This window comes from Ovis canadensis, chromosome 26 (assembly GCF_042477335.2).
Source record: "Ovis canadensis isolate MfBH-ARS-UI-01 breed Bighorn chromosome 26, ARS-UI_OviCan_v2, whole genome shotgun sequence".
NCBI classification, from domain to species: domain Eukaryota; kingdom Metazoa; phylum Chordata; class Mammalia; order Artiodactyla; family Bovidae; genus Ovis; species Ovis canadensis.
In genome coordinates, this window is record NC_091270.1 from 21251175 (window position 1) to 21268911 (window position 17737).

At 42.2% G+C, this 17737-nt stretch overlaps 1 pseudogene; it reads left to right on the top strand.

Annotated features, from left to right (window-relative positions):
• The window catches only part of LOC138430797 (ubiquitin thioesterase OTUB1-like), a 64900-nt pseudogene extending 51244 nt beyond the window's left edge, over window positions 1–13656 (top strand).
• Window positions 13657–17737: the final 4081 nt, after the last annotated feature.

Consider the following 17737-nt stretch of genomic DNA (forward strand, 5'->3'; position numbering starts at 1 on the left):
TATTAATAGGAACAACTTGATAAGTCTAACAAAAACAAAAGGAAATGTACCTAATCCTAAGAATACTTGCAATTCAGCTCTATCTTTCATGTGTTGAAATGCTTCTGTGTATCTTGGATTTATACAAAATAGACTGATTGCACTTAATACACTCTCAAAATCTTATTTATCTACCATTACTATTAAAGAGGAAGACAGTAAACAGGCCTATAATAAAAGGACAAGAGAAAAGCAAAAAGAGCAAGGCAAAGGGAATGAAAAGGAGTGATTCGCTTGACAGCATTGAACTCTAGCCTCTAGCAAATAAATAAATAATAATAAAAAGAAAGAAAATAAAAAAGGATATACATACTATATAGGTAAGTAAAGCATTAAAACATTTTTAAAATCCTTCTATTATGTTTAGACTCTCATGCAGATATAAAACGACCTTAAGCAACTCACTATTTTTGCTTAAAGTAGGTATCAGAAAGGGCTATTTGCCAAAAAAATTTGACAAATCAAAGCCTGTAATCTCCCACCTTCCTTTCTGTGCCCTTTCAAATTCCAACTTCTAGATGGCTCGCGATTCTCTTTCACTTTCTAGTTAACAAAATTTGGCTACTTCGGTTGACCCCTTCTGAGGTAATTTCTTCCTATTTTCCCTCTTGAAAATGTTCGGTACTCTAAAGCTGCTCCTCACTTACTCCCTGAGGACACTATTGATGCTTCCTCAGGCCGAATAACTGATCATCACGTGAGATGCCAGGAGAAACAGGCCTGGGACAATGCTACCCTGATGACTGGGGAAAGCTTCTGTCGGCAAACGATGCTCCACACCCCGCACGACAGAAAAAGAAGGGGCTCAGCATCCTGGCAACCTATTTCTGAAATGATGTCAATCCCTGATTTAGACTGATCTTGTTAGAGTTTCCATGTTCCCACTTCAAAGGCTTTATTATGGGAGTGTGCAATAGTCAACCAATCCTCAGATTAACTCCAGGTTTATTGAAACTTGATCTGCCAGTTCTCAGCTCGAGCCTTTGGAGGAAAGAGCCATCACTTTCAATTTCTTGGTCGATCCCATGGTCTTTATTACTCTGATTGTGTACTAACCTCAGAGAGCAGAACCAACCAAGGGATTGTAGACAAAGGGAGGTGGATTGGATTTTAATTGAACTTTAATTTACAGAGAAGAAATACTGAAACTGATGAGCAAAAGCAAAGCTGGTTCCTGCAAATGTGAACCTACGACCAGAAGTATTCTAAGTCCCAGAAAGGTAAGAGATGGACCTTTCTGGCCAATTTAAGTAGATTTCCTGACGGAAATCAGGGAACAATTGTGCTTTTCTTTCCACACTTGGAGGCTCCTCTCTTGCACCCTAAACAACACAGGCTCCCTCTTAGGTTTCCTCCTTTTTTCATTCACAGATTGGGGAATCCCAGTCACACCACTTATCAACAGCCCAAAAAATGGCAGAGGGTGGTGTCGATTTCCCAGGTCCCTGTATTCACCCAGTAATTCTCTCTGCATTTTTTCCTACCCCTGATTATTCTGCATAACTCCATTTTTAATGCAGATATGTCTCAAAGTTCTATTCTTGGTCCTACTATTTTCCTGCTTTCTAATCTGACTTTGGCCACCTGATGCAAAGAGCTGACTCACTGGAAAAGACCTTGATGCTGGGCAAGATTGAAGGCAGGAAGAGAAGGGGATGACAGAGGATGAGTTGGTTGGATGGCATCACCGACTCAACGGATATGAGTTTGAGCAAGCTCCGCGAGTTGGTGATGGACAGGGAGGCCTGGCATGCTGCAGTCCATGGGGTCACAAAGAGTCAGACACGACTGAGCGACTGAACAATATCTCTGTCTGGACAGTCACTCCGTTGCCACATTTAAGGTCTGATATCGATTCCCAGGCAAATCTCTCTCAAAATCAAACACTCAGACTCAACATCTGCCAAGCTTCCTGGTTATCTTCCTCTTTTTTCTTAAAGGTTGAAAGCATCTCCCCAGCTAGAAAACTCTGAATCTTTTCCCACCTTTTTCTCATCGCCCACATTCAATCTGTCAATGGTTGTTATGAGCCCGCAGGGATGCTCTTTCACCTCATTCTTTCCATACCCCAGACTGACGCCCTAGTTCAGACACTGCCTCCACCCCGACCGGTCTGACCAGAGCCTTGCCAACGCCTGGCCCCTCAGCCCGCATTAGCATCACCGCGAGAGCCTGCCACAAGTGCGGAACCCCAGGCCCCACCCAGGCCCACCCCACCGACTCAGGAGCTGCTGCAGCAGGATTCCCTGGTGGTGCTTCTGCTCATTAACATTCGAGAACACAGCCTCATGCCTGCGCTTCCCCTTTCTGCCTCCCCCGCCCTGGTGCCCCTTTTAAACATGGGAGACTTTCAAGATCCAAAACAAAGGTCGAGCATAAACACCGCTGCAAACAACAGGACCTGGCGCCCCTGAAAAGGCTTTATACTGGAAGCCCTACTGGTTCACTGGGCTGTAAATCTATTCATGTGGGTAAAAAAAAACTATGTGGCTTTATTGTTGGACTTTGATAATATGCATGTGATATGTGAGAAGGCGATTTCCCTTGCCTTTTTCTTGTTTTTATTGTCATTTTTCATGTTTTTGAGTGTTTCCCCTGGATTTTATTATTTTTACTTTTTACATTTTCTTCCCCATAATATTGAGAACAAATGCATAAGCCTAATAAACCTTGCTTTTTAAACTCAGAATTGCAGCACATTTATAACTGAACTGAGACAGAACTGCCATCTCTTTTGGATACGTGACAAAATACAAGTCAATTAAGGAAAGATAGATTATTAAGAAAGAGCATATTTGGAGGCAATTGACTAGACATAAAAGTACGACCTGTAATATTATCTCACATTTTGCATCAAGATAAACTAAAAAATGGAACAAAGATTAAAAGCCAGTATTAAACAGAAGGCTTAGAACGGTAGACTGTTTGTGTAACCCCGGAAAAATGCAGACCTTTCCAAACACTAGTGTATGAAAACAAAACAAACATCATGAGAAAAGTCAAAAGGCAAACAGTCCATTAAAAAAACATTTGCAACCCACACAACTTTTAAAGATTTCTATAACTAATTTATAATTAACGCCTTTAAATTTATAAGTAAAAAAAAAAAAACAATGACCCAATCAAATATAGGCAAAAGTAGTAAATAGTGAGTTTATGGGGGAAAAAATACAAAAGAATTTCAATATAAAAACAAGATGCTCTAATCCACTCCTAAAAAAAAAAAAGTGCTTATTAAACTCCTCCCAGCTTCCTTTATTTCATGGATAAGACTGTCAAAATTTAAAAGATGTATCTCTCACTGTTGGTAAAACTATTGAAGAAGTACCATGAAGAATATAAGTGAACATAATTCCTACAAGTAACAATCCTTGATAACTATCAAAATTAGAAACTCAATATCTTTTTAACTCAACAACCCTAGTTCTTGCAATTTATTCTTGAGGTTTCCTTGCTACATGCAAAGTGACAGATTTACATTGTTTGTAAAAGATTAAAGCCACTAAAATAACAGCAGGAAACCAGTAAAATAAACTACAGCACTTCCATAGCCTTTAGCTTTTAGAAAATACAGAAAATTTCCAAAATGCATATTTTAAGGAAAAAAAAGCAAAATAGGAAACGTGTATAAAGTTTCCTACATGCTACCTTTTGTGTAAAAGGGTGGGAAATAATAATGTACATTTATCTTTGCATAAAAAGCCTTTGGAAGGATATCCATGAAAAACAAATAAAATTGGTTACCTGTGGATGCTGGAGTTTGACTACGAGCTGAGCAGATGGGAAAGATATACAGTATGCTTTTTTGGGCAATTTAAGTACATATATGTATGCATATGTATCCATGATCAGTCGTGTCTGACTCATTGGGACCCCAAGGACTGTAGCCCACCAGTCTCCTCTATCCAAGGGGTTTCCCAGGCAAGAATACTGGAGTGCATTTTCATTTCCTCCTCCAGGGGATCTTCCAGACCCAGGGATAAAAGCCGAGTCTCCTATCTCTCCCGCATTGCAGGTGGATGCCTTAGTGCTGTCTCGGGGGAAGCCCCATAAGTACATATACTGTTCCGTAATTCTACAAAAGCACTTTTCAAAGTCTCCACATTTCTACAGGTTATCGCTCCAACTTCTATACCAATACTCAACCTAACTCTAATCTTCCTTCCTAGTATCATCTTCTACCACCCAGCCTTGCTGAACTGCATGTTAATCCCCTGAAGTGCTCTGTACATTTTCCAGGTTATTATTTAATGGTCATTCTCACTTCGAAATGCCCTTCCATCCCTCCGAACAGTTTAACAAAACATCTTTGTCCCCACAAAACCATTTTCTCTTCTCCAATTCTTCCCTATTAAAGAAGCTGCCTCCTCTTTGGCACTCTCTGCTCTGTATGATAATCCGATTGTTCCATTTTCATTATTTAAAACAGGCATTTTACTAACAAAATGTTGGTAACATATCAATGAAGAGTATGAAAATCATAACAAACTAATATTATACAGGCAAAGAATACTTTTACAGTGCAGTTAATGATTATGGTCAAAATACAACTATACAAAGTAGAGGTGAGCACTGTACAATCATTTACAGTGACAACACTCTGATCTCATGGCTTTTTAGCTATCAATGAGAACTTAAGCTCTTTAGCTAAGGGTTTCTCTAGCTTCTGAAGAAAGGAATAGCAACCCACTCCAGTATTCTTGCCTGAAGAATTCCATGGACAGAGGAGCCTGGTGGGCTCCAGTCCATGGAGTCGCAGAGAGTAGGGCATGACTGAATGATTAACACTAACTTTTTTCACATATTTTTTTCTCTAGCTGCAAAGAACTTTTAGACTTTAAACTATGCACCCACATAATTTCTTTCACATTTTTATCACTTGTATTGTGACTTTGACTAATTCACTCTTTCCAGTCCCTTTTTTCACTCAGAAACAGTAGAGTGGTTTCTGTGGAAAGCAAAAGGTATTTCTGAGGTGAAGGAGAAAACACAGCATCCTTGCTTCTCAGGATGACATGAGGGATACATATTTCCTAGAAGCTGGCAATGTTTGGGGCTTCCCTGGTAGTTCAGATGGTAAAGAGCCCCTGGGTTGAGAAGATCCCCTGGAGAAGGAAATGGCAACCCATTCCAGTACACTTGCCTGGAAAATCCCATGGACAGAGGAACCTGGCGGGCTTCAATCCATGGGGTCGCAAACAGTCGGACACGACAGAGTGGCTTCACTTTTTCTTTCTTTCTTCTTTGGCAATGTTCTGATAGCCTTACAAATTCATAGAGCCTTCCTGTGTTTTATCTTTTTGCCGTGTCCTAATTACCTTGAAGACCCCAAGTCCCTGAAATAATCTCTTAGGCTCACTGATTATAAAGCCGAGGAAATTATATTTTGTTCTCCCTGGCACATTTTTTTTGCCTATTTCTCCATTTCGCCACCCCAATGCAATTTAAGATTCTTTATCTCTTACACTCATGCAATTTAATAATCCCTGTTAATTAAACTCTTGTACTCTCCCCAACCCAATTCCAAAACACTCTGCCAAATATAAAATCTTTGACCTTGCTTTCAAGCTCCAGGAGCTAGAGATGCCTTTTCTAGCATTTTTTTTTCATCTTTTCCTTCTCTTCTGTTATTCATTTAACCAAGCACCAAGGTGGCTTCAAACTAAAAACTATCTGACAATCAATATCACACATCACCACTGAAGACATTTCCAAGACAAGATCACTTGTCTTCTCAGTGATCTCTGAAAAAGCTGAAACTGAAGCGACCTTCATGGAAGAGACTCGTTCCCAGTTCCTAGCCAAGTAGTCACCTCATCTCTAGCCTTCACCGTCTATCCAAGGGCACCTATAGCTGATTTTTCTTTCCTGCTCAATGGTGTCTTCAAAACCAAACATCTCTTCCTTAGCAATGAAAGTGCCATACAGATGGCAAGACCCCTTAATAAATAATTTTCTAAAACACTTAGTGTTTATGGCACACATAAATAGACTTCATATAATAAATATTAGTTATTATCATTATTTTTGTATTTGAACACTCATGCTATATCCCTTCTGATTTTCATAATAGTTTTGATAAAGATTTCAATTGGCAGAATCTAGTGAAGCAGAGTTCCTTCCTATCAAGAGAAAGAGTGCTTCCTACATGCAGATATCACAAGGACTTCTTTCCACATCACGAGCAGTACCTAACCCCACTTTGAGACCTGGAGCAGGTCTGTACTAGACAGGATCTGCAGAGCAAAGAAGCCAATCATGCAGGCTGAGAAATCCCATGGTCTGCTGGCCACAGGCTGGAGACTCAAGGAGGCGGGTGCTGTGGTTCCAAGGATCTGAGAGCTGGGTGGTTGAGGCAGGAGAAAGTCAGCATCTCCACTCCATGGTCAGGCGGCATGAGTGAGTTCAGCTCTCCTCCAATTTTCCATCCTGTGCAGGCTCTCAAGAGGCTGCCTAAAGCCCGCCTGCTGTGGGGAGTGCCCTGTGCTTTCCTGAGTCTAGCCATTCAGAAGCCCATCTCCCCACAGAATGGGAGGAATGTTTGCAAATGAAGAAACCTACAAGGGATTAATCTTCAAAACAGTAAGTGATCAATCTCACGCAGTTCCATATCCAAAAAATCACCACCAACAATAACAATGAACAACCCAATCAAAAATGGGCAAAAGTTTTAAACAGATATTTTCCCAAAGAAGACATGCAGATGGCCAAAGAGCACAGGAAAAGACGATCAACATCACCAATTATCAGAGAAATGCAAAGCAAAGCTACAAAGATATCACCTCATGCCAGTCAGAATGGCCATCATCTAAAAAGTCCACAAACAATAAATTCTGGAGAGGGTGTGGAGAAAAGGGAATGCTCCTAGCTTGTTGGTGGGAATGGAAATTGGTAAGGCCACTATGGTGAACAGTATGGAGGTTCCTTAAAGCCTAAAAATAGAACTATCATATGACCCAGCAATCCCACTCCTGAGCTTATATCTGAAAAAATAATGATAATAACAATAATTTGAAAGACACATGCACCCCAGTGTTCATTGCAGCATTATTTACAATAGTGAAGACAAGGAAGCAACCTAAATGCCTACTGACAGGAATGAATAAAGAAAATGTGGTACATATATACAAAAGAATATTACTCAGCATGAAAAATGAAATAATGGCATTTGCAGCAATACGAACTGACCTAGAGATTATCTATTATCTACTATCTACTATCTCTGAGAAAGGAACATCATATGGTATCATTCATATGTGGAATCTAATGTAAAAAATGATACATATGAATTTATTTAAACTAATATATATAGAAAACAAACTAATGGTTACCAAAGGGGAAATGTGGCGGAGGGATAAATCATGAGTTTAGGATTAACATATACACACTACTATTCATGAGATAGAGAATCAACAAGGACCTAACGTACAGCACAAAGAACTTTACTGAATATTCTGTAATAACCTACAGGAGAAAAGAATCTGAAGAAGAATGTGTATAACTGAATCACTTTGCTGTATGCCTAAAACTAACACAACTTTGTAAATCAATTATGCTCCAGTAAAATTTTTTTTAAATGCTGGAAGCAGATGACATCAAAGATTGAAAAAATAAATAAACATAATATCAGAAATTAAAAAAAAGAAAACAAAGAGACAAATGTCAATATTTCACATACATCCAGAAATGAAGTTTAGCCAGCTATCTGGGCACCCCATGGACGAGTCAAGTTGATGCATAAAATTAATCATCACCGGATCTCCCCTTAGTCACTTCTGTCTTTGCCCCAGCATCTAGCCACACACAGCAGATGACTTAACGGAGCAGAAGACATGAAAGTGTCAATTAAATCACCCCCATCCCATTTTTCTTCCACTTGAGATGGTGAACCAGTTTTACCATCACAATCCAAGATCTTTCTCTCCAGAAAACAAACTGCCGTTTTCAATTCTGCCCTTCATCGACCCTTGCAAGCTGATTTTTCCTTTTTCAGGAAAGAAAGTTTGAAACGCAGACAAACCTTAAAAACAATCTTTTAAATCTGAAAAAAAAGAAAAGAAAAAATCTTTTGAAAAGGATTGTTTTGAGAGAGGTGGATGCCAGTGGTACTCTGGTAAGATACAGCAAAATGTGAGGGCATCCTCTTTTTCGACTTGCCCAGGGAGGTAGATTTTAATTTGCTGAAAGGAAATCCATAGCAAGTCAGTCTGAGTCAGCGCCATGCTGCTCCCCTCAGTCTGCAGACTGAGAGGCTGATACCTCTCCCGCAGCTCCATCATTGTGAAAAGAAATTTCAATTCCAGCCTCGGCAGGAGCAGGGAAACTCAGTTTGGAAGTTTCCATCTTTCCATACAAAAAAAAAAAAAAGCAAATTCTTTACAAAGAATCAGATTTCGATTTCTCATTAGAGTGGGGCTCTCTTCTGATAATTCTACAATGCAGAATGAAAGCTCCATACGGTTTAACTCTTAGACACATACACAAAACATTTTTCTCTCTTTAAAGAAAGTACCTCATAAGATGCAGAAAGGATGTTTTTCCCTTCCTATTGCTAAATGTTTTATTTTTCCCATAAGCCTTGTTTTTCCCTTACCTCCATTTCTGAGCTGATCTTCACTGTGAGAATAGAAAAAAAAAAAAGTTTCTCGAAGCTGACCTAGAGGCTTAGCACCTATACGACTTATTCAAACAGGTGTGCCTAACCTCACAGTATAGGAGAAAAGGCATTATGACTTATTGCCAGTGAAAATTTAACCCTATGTCAAATGTCTCAAAAATAAGGATGCTCCCCTGCAGCCACTTTCACCTTGTGAAGGAAGCTTTATTTGGTATTTATCATTACAATAGGGCACTTGGTGAGTTTCATACTCAAAAAGGACACACACACACAAAAAAAGTCACAGCTGCTTACCAGAAAGCACTGAATTGCTTAGTGCACTCAGCTGTCTCACGTGTGGGAGAATAGTCTTCCTTTTATGTTTATTGCACAGAATTCAGAATTGAATAGACCTATGAACAAACCGTTTGTACCCTAATCAATGGCTCACTTATGGGTTTGTTGAGGAAAATGAGTGCTTAGAAATGAAATATTAAAGCCAGGGGACTTCTCGAAGACCTCCAAGTTCATAGGGGAAAACTGCTGGGCAAAGCTAAGACACACACACACAAAATACTGTTCACCCTCTTGACTTACAAACAATGACAGCAGTTTTTCCCAGATAGGTCTCCTGGATGTCACCTTAAACAGCATCAAAACTGTTTTAAAGGTTCTGCAAAATCACTTCATTTTTCTTCCTGAACAGCTTCCACGGCTTGCTCACTCCTGCACAATACTATTCACTGAGAAACTTCAGACTGGGTCAGGCCTTTTTTTTTTTTTTTCCCTTTCCCTAACATTGTATACAGAGAAGGAAATGGCAACCCACTCCAGTACTCTTGCCTGGAAAATTCCATGGATGGAGGAGCCTGGTAGGCTGCAGTTCATGGGGTCGCTAAGAGTCAGGCACGACTGAGCAACTTCATTCACTTTTCACTTTCATGCACTGGAGAAGGAAATGGCAACCCACTCCAGTATTCTTGCCTGGAGAATCCCAGGGACAGAGGAGCCTAGTGGGCTGCCGTCTAGGGGGTCGCACAGAGTCAGACAGGACTGAAGCGACAGCAGCAGCAGCAACATTGTATCAAGTAAGAGCTTTCTTGTTGCCCCACAATTTGCAAACAGGTTCCATATGAGTTCAACTGGAAGTTTTCTTCCTATAGGTGCCTGGATTGGGTCAGCTCTAATGACCAAAGTGCGTGCAATGGTTTGATGTGTCACTCACACATAATTACATGTCTAGACAACATGCCAGAGCAAACTCTTGCCCAGCAGTTGGGAGGAGCAGAATGCAGAGGGCAACTCACAGGCAGGCTGAGCTGTGAGTCCATATGATGAGGGATGGTCATCAGTTCCAAGCTGGTGCAATCATGAGATGGGAAAGGAAGTTCAAAGCCAGATGCTGGTGTGGAGGGAACCTCCTCTTTGAACAGACTGACAACAGACTTGGAGTTCATGAGCGCATGTGGGTGAAATTAGCAGAGGTTGACCGGGATGAGAGGTCTGGGATCTCAGACAGCGAGAAATCCCTGAATCTGATGCAGTGGTGTCTGCTTGGTAGCAGCCCTCATGCCTTTGGTCTGGCCCAGCTGCCCTAGGTGCCTGATCCTCTGAAACGGGTCCTGCCAGCAGCAACCGTGTCAACTAGGCACCATCCTTTCTTGAATGGATATGGCAGTGTTCAAAGCTATACCCTCCATATCTAGGAAAGACAAGGTTCAATCACCCACAACAGCAACACACAATCAAGAAACACGTCTACACAACCCTCTGAAAATCACCTTCAATAGTCAGTGAGTAACTGAAGCTGGGGCCATGTAAATAAGGCTGATCGTTTAATGTTTATGACACGTTACGTTTTACAATCCATCCAAAGCGAGCATTACTCCATGAGTGAATGGCCATTTGAATTTTTTATTGTCCACCAAAGAGTAATTCTGACAGAGTTCTGTGACAGTGATCCGCCAAAAACACTATTTGGCAGCCGACAGCAAAGTGTCTGTGGTTTCCCAAACCTACCTTCTCTGTCTCTCAGGAGCTCAGTGCATGATACTCATGAACTCTCTGTTACAATATTCCACCTGATAACACCAGCAATTATTAGATCCAATACGACGCAAAGGACTCTCAGATAACACATGGCAAATGGCGGACCTGACAGTGTTTGGGAGTGAAATAAAAGCTTTACTGTCTTATTGATCAGTATTTAAATGTGCAATTGTACCCTTTAGGGAAGAAATCTTAATGGATGTCCGGCTGCCCATCAGAATGTGAACCATCAAGCGATGCTTCAATAAAACAACTCTGCAGAAAACACACACATCATTTCCTGATCCCCACAGCATCAATTGAGTGTCCTCTGATGCTCAATTTTAAATGGGACTTAGGCGAGAAAATGTTCATGAGTAGGTTTATTTTATTTCGTGTTTGTGCAAATTAACCTTCCATAGGAAGCATCTGCTGTTGGTGCAATTAAAGCCATTGGAAATGTCCTTTATTCAGAAGAGAGCATTGAGTCCCTTCACCTCACTGCTTTGTTTTTCCAGCTCCCCAAGCCAAGGACTTCTGTGTGTGTTCTCAAAATAGGCCAATGTCTTTGTCTGCTCCTATTGAGCTTTTCTGTCTAGAATCAATGGTCTAAGACATTAGTAATAATGGTGCTTCTGGAATCTCGGTGGTACCAGACTTGGAGCTATTGACACAGCATTCTGTTCTATCAAAATAACTTTTTTTTTTTTTTTGTAAAGTAACCTCTTTGAAAACGGAGTAAGGAAAACATTTCTCTAATGCACATAATAGAATTACAGCACACACACAAAAAAGGTTGTATTTAAAATTGCCCCATAAAATTGATGGTAGGTTTTACCTTTATGGATGATGAAAATGAGACATAGAAATATAAGCTACTATCGAATTCATAGATGTACACAAATGCTCATCTATAGCACATCATCAGTTTCAAAGTGAGTGATTTCATTGCTATAAAGTTCCAGTGATCCAATACAGAGCTGCATGTGTGCGTGCTAAGTCACTTCAGACATGTCTGACTCTGTGCAACCCTAGGACTGTAGCCTGCCAGGCTCCTCTGTCCATGGGATTCTCCAGGCAAGAATATGTAATAGGTTCCCAGGCCATCCTCCAGGGGATCTTCCTGACTCGGGGATCAAACCCGCGTCTCTTACATCTACCTGCATTGGCAGGCGGGTTCTTTAGCCCCACCACCACCTGGGAAGCCCACAGAGCTGCAAACCAACACAGATACAGAACCTCCATAAACGTCAAGGGGAAACAAAAGGATCATTGCCAGCATCTACCAAGATAACTGATCTATACAATTACTCAATGAATAGTCAATATGATTAGTTATAATAGTTATAAAAATGCGTTACATAATTTTGTTCTAAGAAACTAAAAGAAAAAAAGACATTCTGCTAAACAATGAAGACACCTGGAGTGTCTCCAGCCGCACCTGCACACTTGGTGGGAACTCTCCCTGATTACAGGCGGGCACAGTTATTTGTCAGGTAGGAGAAGGCTGTCTTTCCAACTGGCTTCAGCCATCATTCTCCTCTGGTAGAGTTTGTCATGATAAGCATCATAATGGCTTCCTCTGGACAGACTGAACTAATATTCACTTAGCATCCCACTTTTATTCTTTACCCTCATGCCTTTGCATTTGACCCATTGTATCCTGCCTCTTGCATGGACAGCTACCACCCACCAAGACTCTTTTACCCTCTGCCCATCTACGGAGCCACAAACACTGCAATTTCTGTTGTTCACATATAGCACACATTCACTTGTCATATAGTAATGGTTAAAATGCAGCCATATCTTATTTTCTAGATCAGGAATCAAAGGTATAGGGATTGATCGTAAGTCACATAAGTACTCGGTGTTACACCTGGTACTCACATGATCTCACCTTTGCCAAATACATCACATGTTGTGTACCTATTTTATATACTTGCATGTACATATGCTACTGTCTATATTCACGCATGCTAAGTCACTTCAGTCATGTCTAACTCTCTGCAACCCTTTGAGTTGTAGCCCGCCAGGCTTCCCTGTCCATGGGATTCTCCAGGAAAGAATACTGGAGTGGGCTGCCGTGCCCTCCTTCAGGGATCCTCCCGACCCAGGGACTGAACCCACATCTCTTATGTCTCCTGCACTGGCAGCAGGGCTCTGTACCACTAGCACCACCTGTTTAAGGATGGCAGTGGGGGAATCTCAGAGCAGAAGCAGGAGCCGTTGGGCAGCGACAGGGAAAGTGTTCACTGTCTTGCCCATGAAGCCATCATGGCCCAGCGGACCTAATTCAGCAAGAGATCGCTGTGCAGAACCCGCTGGTCTGGGAGCGGCTGGAGCTCTCGGTCCTACACAGAGAGTGTGCAGAGGATGACAACATCCATCAACAGAAGGTCAAGGACAGCCACAGAAATACTCCTACATCCGCAAGACCAGGGCGGGTGGAAATTGCTTCTATCGCGCTTTCGGACTCTCCCACTTGGAGGCGTTGCTGGATGACAGCAAGGAATCGCAGCACTTCAAGGCTGTGTCTGACAAGAGCGAAGACGACCTGGTGTCCCAGGGCTTCCCTGAGCTCACTCGTTCATGGACCTGAACGAGTGGGTGGAGAAGCAGCCTCAGCAGCCAACCTGCTGGCCTCCTTCAATGACCAGAGCACCGTGGACCACCTGGTGATCTACCTGTGGCTGCTCCCCTCGGGCGACCTGCAGCAGAACAGCAAATTCTTGGAGCACTGCATCGAGCATGGGTGGACCATCAGGGAACTCTGCCAGCAAGAGGTGGAGCCCTCATGCTAGGGGGGCGGTCGCATTCTCATCCTGGCTCTGGCCCAGGCGCTCAGCGTCTCCAGCTGGGTGGAGGGCATGGATCGTGGCAAGGGTGGCACCATGCCCCTCGAGGGCTCCAGCCCAAGATCTGCCTTCTCTGCTGGCCTGGACACCAAGACACCTTCTACAAATAGGGCTGCCCTCCTCTCTGCCAGGCACTAGCGTACAGAGGGGATTTTGTGGTCGTAAATGGTCACATTTCACTGCCCCACCCCCTTCCCTGTCACACGACCTTGCGTGTTTTATTAAAGGGGACGCAGGTGGTGATTTTAAAAAAGCACAAGCACATTCATCAGTTCAGTTCAGTTCAGTTGCTCAGTCGTGTCCGACTCTTTGTGACCCCATGAATCGCAGCATGCCAGGCCTCCTTGTCCATCACCATCTCCTGGAGTTCACTCAAACTTACGTCCATCAAGTCATTGATGCCATCCAGCCATCTCATCCTCTGTCGTCCCCTTCTCCTCCTGCCCCCAATCCCTCCCGGCATCAGAGTATTTTCCAATGAGTCAACTCTTTGCATGAGGTGGCCAAAGTACTGGAGTTTCAGCTTTAGCATCAGTCCTTCCAAAGAAATCCCAGGGCTGATCTCCTTTAGGATGGACTGGTTGGATCTTCTTGCAGTCCAAGGGACTCCCAACAGTCTTCAACACCACAGTTCAAAAGCATCAATTCTTCGGCACTCAGCTTTCTTCACAGTCCAACTCTCACATCCATACATGACCACAGGAAAAACCATAGCCTTGATTAGACAGACCTTTGTAGGCAAAGTAATGTCTCTGCTTTTCAATATGCTGTCTAGGTTGGTCATAACTTTTATTCCAAGGAGTGTGTTTTAATTTCATGGCTGCAGTCACCATCTGCAGTGATTTTGGAGCCCAAAAAACTAAAGTCTGACACTGTTTCCACTGTTTCCCCATCTATTTTCCATGAAGTGATGGGACCGGATGCCATGATCTTCGTTTTCTGAATGTTGAGCTTTAAGCCAACTTTTTCACTGTCCTCTTTCACTTTCATCAAGAGGCTTTTGAGTTCCTCTTCACTTTCTGCCATAAGGGTGGTGTCATCTGCATATCTGAGGTTATTGATATTTCTCCTGGCAATCATGATTCCAGCTTGTGTTTCTTCCAGTCCAGAGTTTCTCATGATGTACTCTGCATAGAAGTTAAATAAGCAGGGTGACAATATACAGCCTTGATGGACTCCTTTTCCTATTTGAAACCAGTCTGTTGTTCCATGTCCAATTCTCACTGTTGCTTCCTAACCTGCATACAGATTTCTCAAGAGGCAGGTCAGGTTGTCTGGCATTCCCATCTCTCTCAGAACTTTCCACAGTTTATTGTGATCCACACAGTCAAAGGCTTTGGCATAGTCAATAAAGCAGAAATAGATGTTTTTCTGGAACTCTCTTGCTTTTTCCATGATCCAGCGATGCTGGCAATTTGATCTTTAGTTCCTCTGCCTTTTCTAAAACCAGCTTGAATGTCTGGAAGTTCACAGTTCACATACTGCTGAAGCCTGTCTTGGAGAATTTTGAGCATTACTTTACTGGCATGTGAGATGAGTGCAATTGTGTGTTTGTTTGAGCATTCTTTGGCATTGCCTTTCTTTGGGATTGGAATGAAAACTGACCTTTTCCAGTCCTGTGGCCGCTGCTGAGTTTTCCAAACTTGCTGGCAAATTGAGGGCAAGCACTTGCACAGCATTTCAGGATTTGAAATAGCTCAACTGGAACTCCACCACCTCTACTAGCTTTGTCCATAGTGATGCTTTCTAAGGCCCACTTGATTTCACATTCCAGGACGTCTGCCTCTAGGGGAGTGATCACACCACCATGATTATCTGGGTCATGAAGATCTTTTTTGTACAGTTCTTCTGTGTATTCTTGCCACCACCTCTTAATATCTTCTGCTTCTGTTAGGTCCGTATCATTTCTGTCCTTTATTGAGCCCATCTTTGCATGAAATGTTCCCTTGGTATCTCTAATTTTTTGAAGAGATCTCTAGTCTTTCCAATTCTGTTGTTTTCCTTTATTTCTTTGCATTGATTGCTGAGGAAGGCTTTCTTATCTCTTATATCTTTCCTTTTCTCCTTTGCTTTTCGCTTCTCTTCTTTTCACAGCTATTTGTAAGGCCTCCTCAGACAGCCATTGTGCTTTTTTGCATTTCTTTTCCATGGGGATGGTCTTGATCCCTGTCTTTTGATTATACACTGGAAGTGAGAAATAGATTTAAGGGACTAGATCTGATAGATAGAGCACATTCATAGTGCTCTGCAATTCTCAAAGGACTTACAGATACCCTATCTCCTTTTACCTTCAATATAAACCAGTGCATAAAGGGAACAGGGCGGTCTTGCACTTTCAAATCTGAGGCAACCTGTCTCTCCAGGGAAAGTGGTGGGATACAGTGCTCAGAAGAGGTCGCAAGCCCTGACTATGTGGTTGCAATCCCAACCAGTGTATTTAGATTCCAGCTTTTCAGTTACCAGCGTGTGGCCTCAGGTAAGTTGTCTAAGCACTCCACGCTTCATTTATCTTATCCAAGCAAAAGGAAGACCTGAAAAATTAGACCGAACTACTACACACATATTAGATGGCCAAAATTCAGAACAGTGATGACACTGTGCTGGTGAGCAACAGGAAGTCTCATCCACTGGGGGGTGAACCCATGATGGGATACTTATTTTGGAAGATAGTTGGGCAGTTTCTTACACAACTGAAACATACTCTCATGTGATCCAGAACTCATAACCCTTGGTATTCACCCAAGCAAGTTCAAAATTAATGCTCACACAGAAGCCTGCCCATGCATGTTTACAGCAGTTTTATTCACAATTGTTCATTTTCAGAAGCAACCATGATGTTCTTCAGTAGGTGGTGAATGGATGAACAAATGTTGGTCATGCAGACAATGGACTAGTGCTAAGCCCTAAAAAGAAATGAGCTATCAGGCTATGAAAAGATATGAAGGAAACTTACATGCATAATCTTAAGTGAAAAGTCAATATGAGAGGAAAACATACTGTCTGATTCCAATCATAGGATATTCTGGAAAAGGCAAACTTATTAGGACAGTAAAGACTGGTGGATGCCCGGGGTAGGATGGAGGGAGGGATCAATAGGTCATGCATAGAAGTGTTTAGGACAAAAAACTACTCTATATGATACTATAAAGATGGATACACATCATTATACAATTGTCTATAGACATAGAATGTACAATACTAAGAGGGAACCCTGATGCAAACTGTGGGTTCATAACCCACGTCCTCTGCCTGCCTTTTGTCTGTAGAAAAACTTCAAAGAAAAAATTTTATTAGGAAAGTGAGAGAATGCCAAAAGAAAGGAAAACAGTCAAGCAAGACAAAAAATAATAAAACTTTAGCCATGAAACAAATCCAAAGAACTTTAGCTCCTCCTCAAGGACTGCACATAATATTCTGAGTCATGTCCTTTGAGCTGTTTTCCAGATTCTGAAGCCCCCACCAAGAAGATGAAGTTAACTGTGTGCTGCCCACAAGCACGTAGACCCCAGACAGGCCCCAGGCTGGTTGGAACCAGAAGGTTGATGATGCTGACTCTCAACTATCTCACCACCAGCCAATCAGAAGAACATCCCCGAGCTGACCACACGGGGCTCCTTGAACATTGTAAGACACCTCACTACCTGCTCCAGAGGGGACACACAGTCTTGAGGGCATTATGTTGATGTGGCCCCCTTGGCCTGACAAAGCAATCAAGCTACTTCTTTGTACTTCATGTAAAACTTGTCACCATGATTCTGCTTGGCATCACTGAGCAGAGGCTGAGTTTTGACAGCAGTGTGGTGCATCAGCGAGGTTCTTAGGTTTTAAGGCCAGTCTCGCCTGGTGGGGCTGCTGACAATGCAGGAAGCCGTGCATATGTGAGCACCAAGGGTATACAGGAAATCGCCGTACCTTCCCCTCAATCTGCTGTAAACCAAAAACTGCTGTTAAAAAAAAAAAAAGCCTTTAAAAGTGAGATTAAGAACCTGCTGCAGAGGGTTATCATAAGGACTCAATTAAATGAGATATTTTATAAAATGCACTTGACCCATAAATGGCAGCAGTCGGTTCCCATCTCAGGCATGCACAGAACCAGCTCACAACCTGTCGCCTCCCTGAGGTCCTTTTACTCTCTTTTTTCACAATGGATAATGTCTCTGTAACATCAGCCTGCTGCTGCTGCTGCTAAGCCACTTCAGTCGTGTCCAACTCTGTGCAA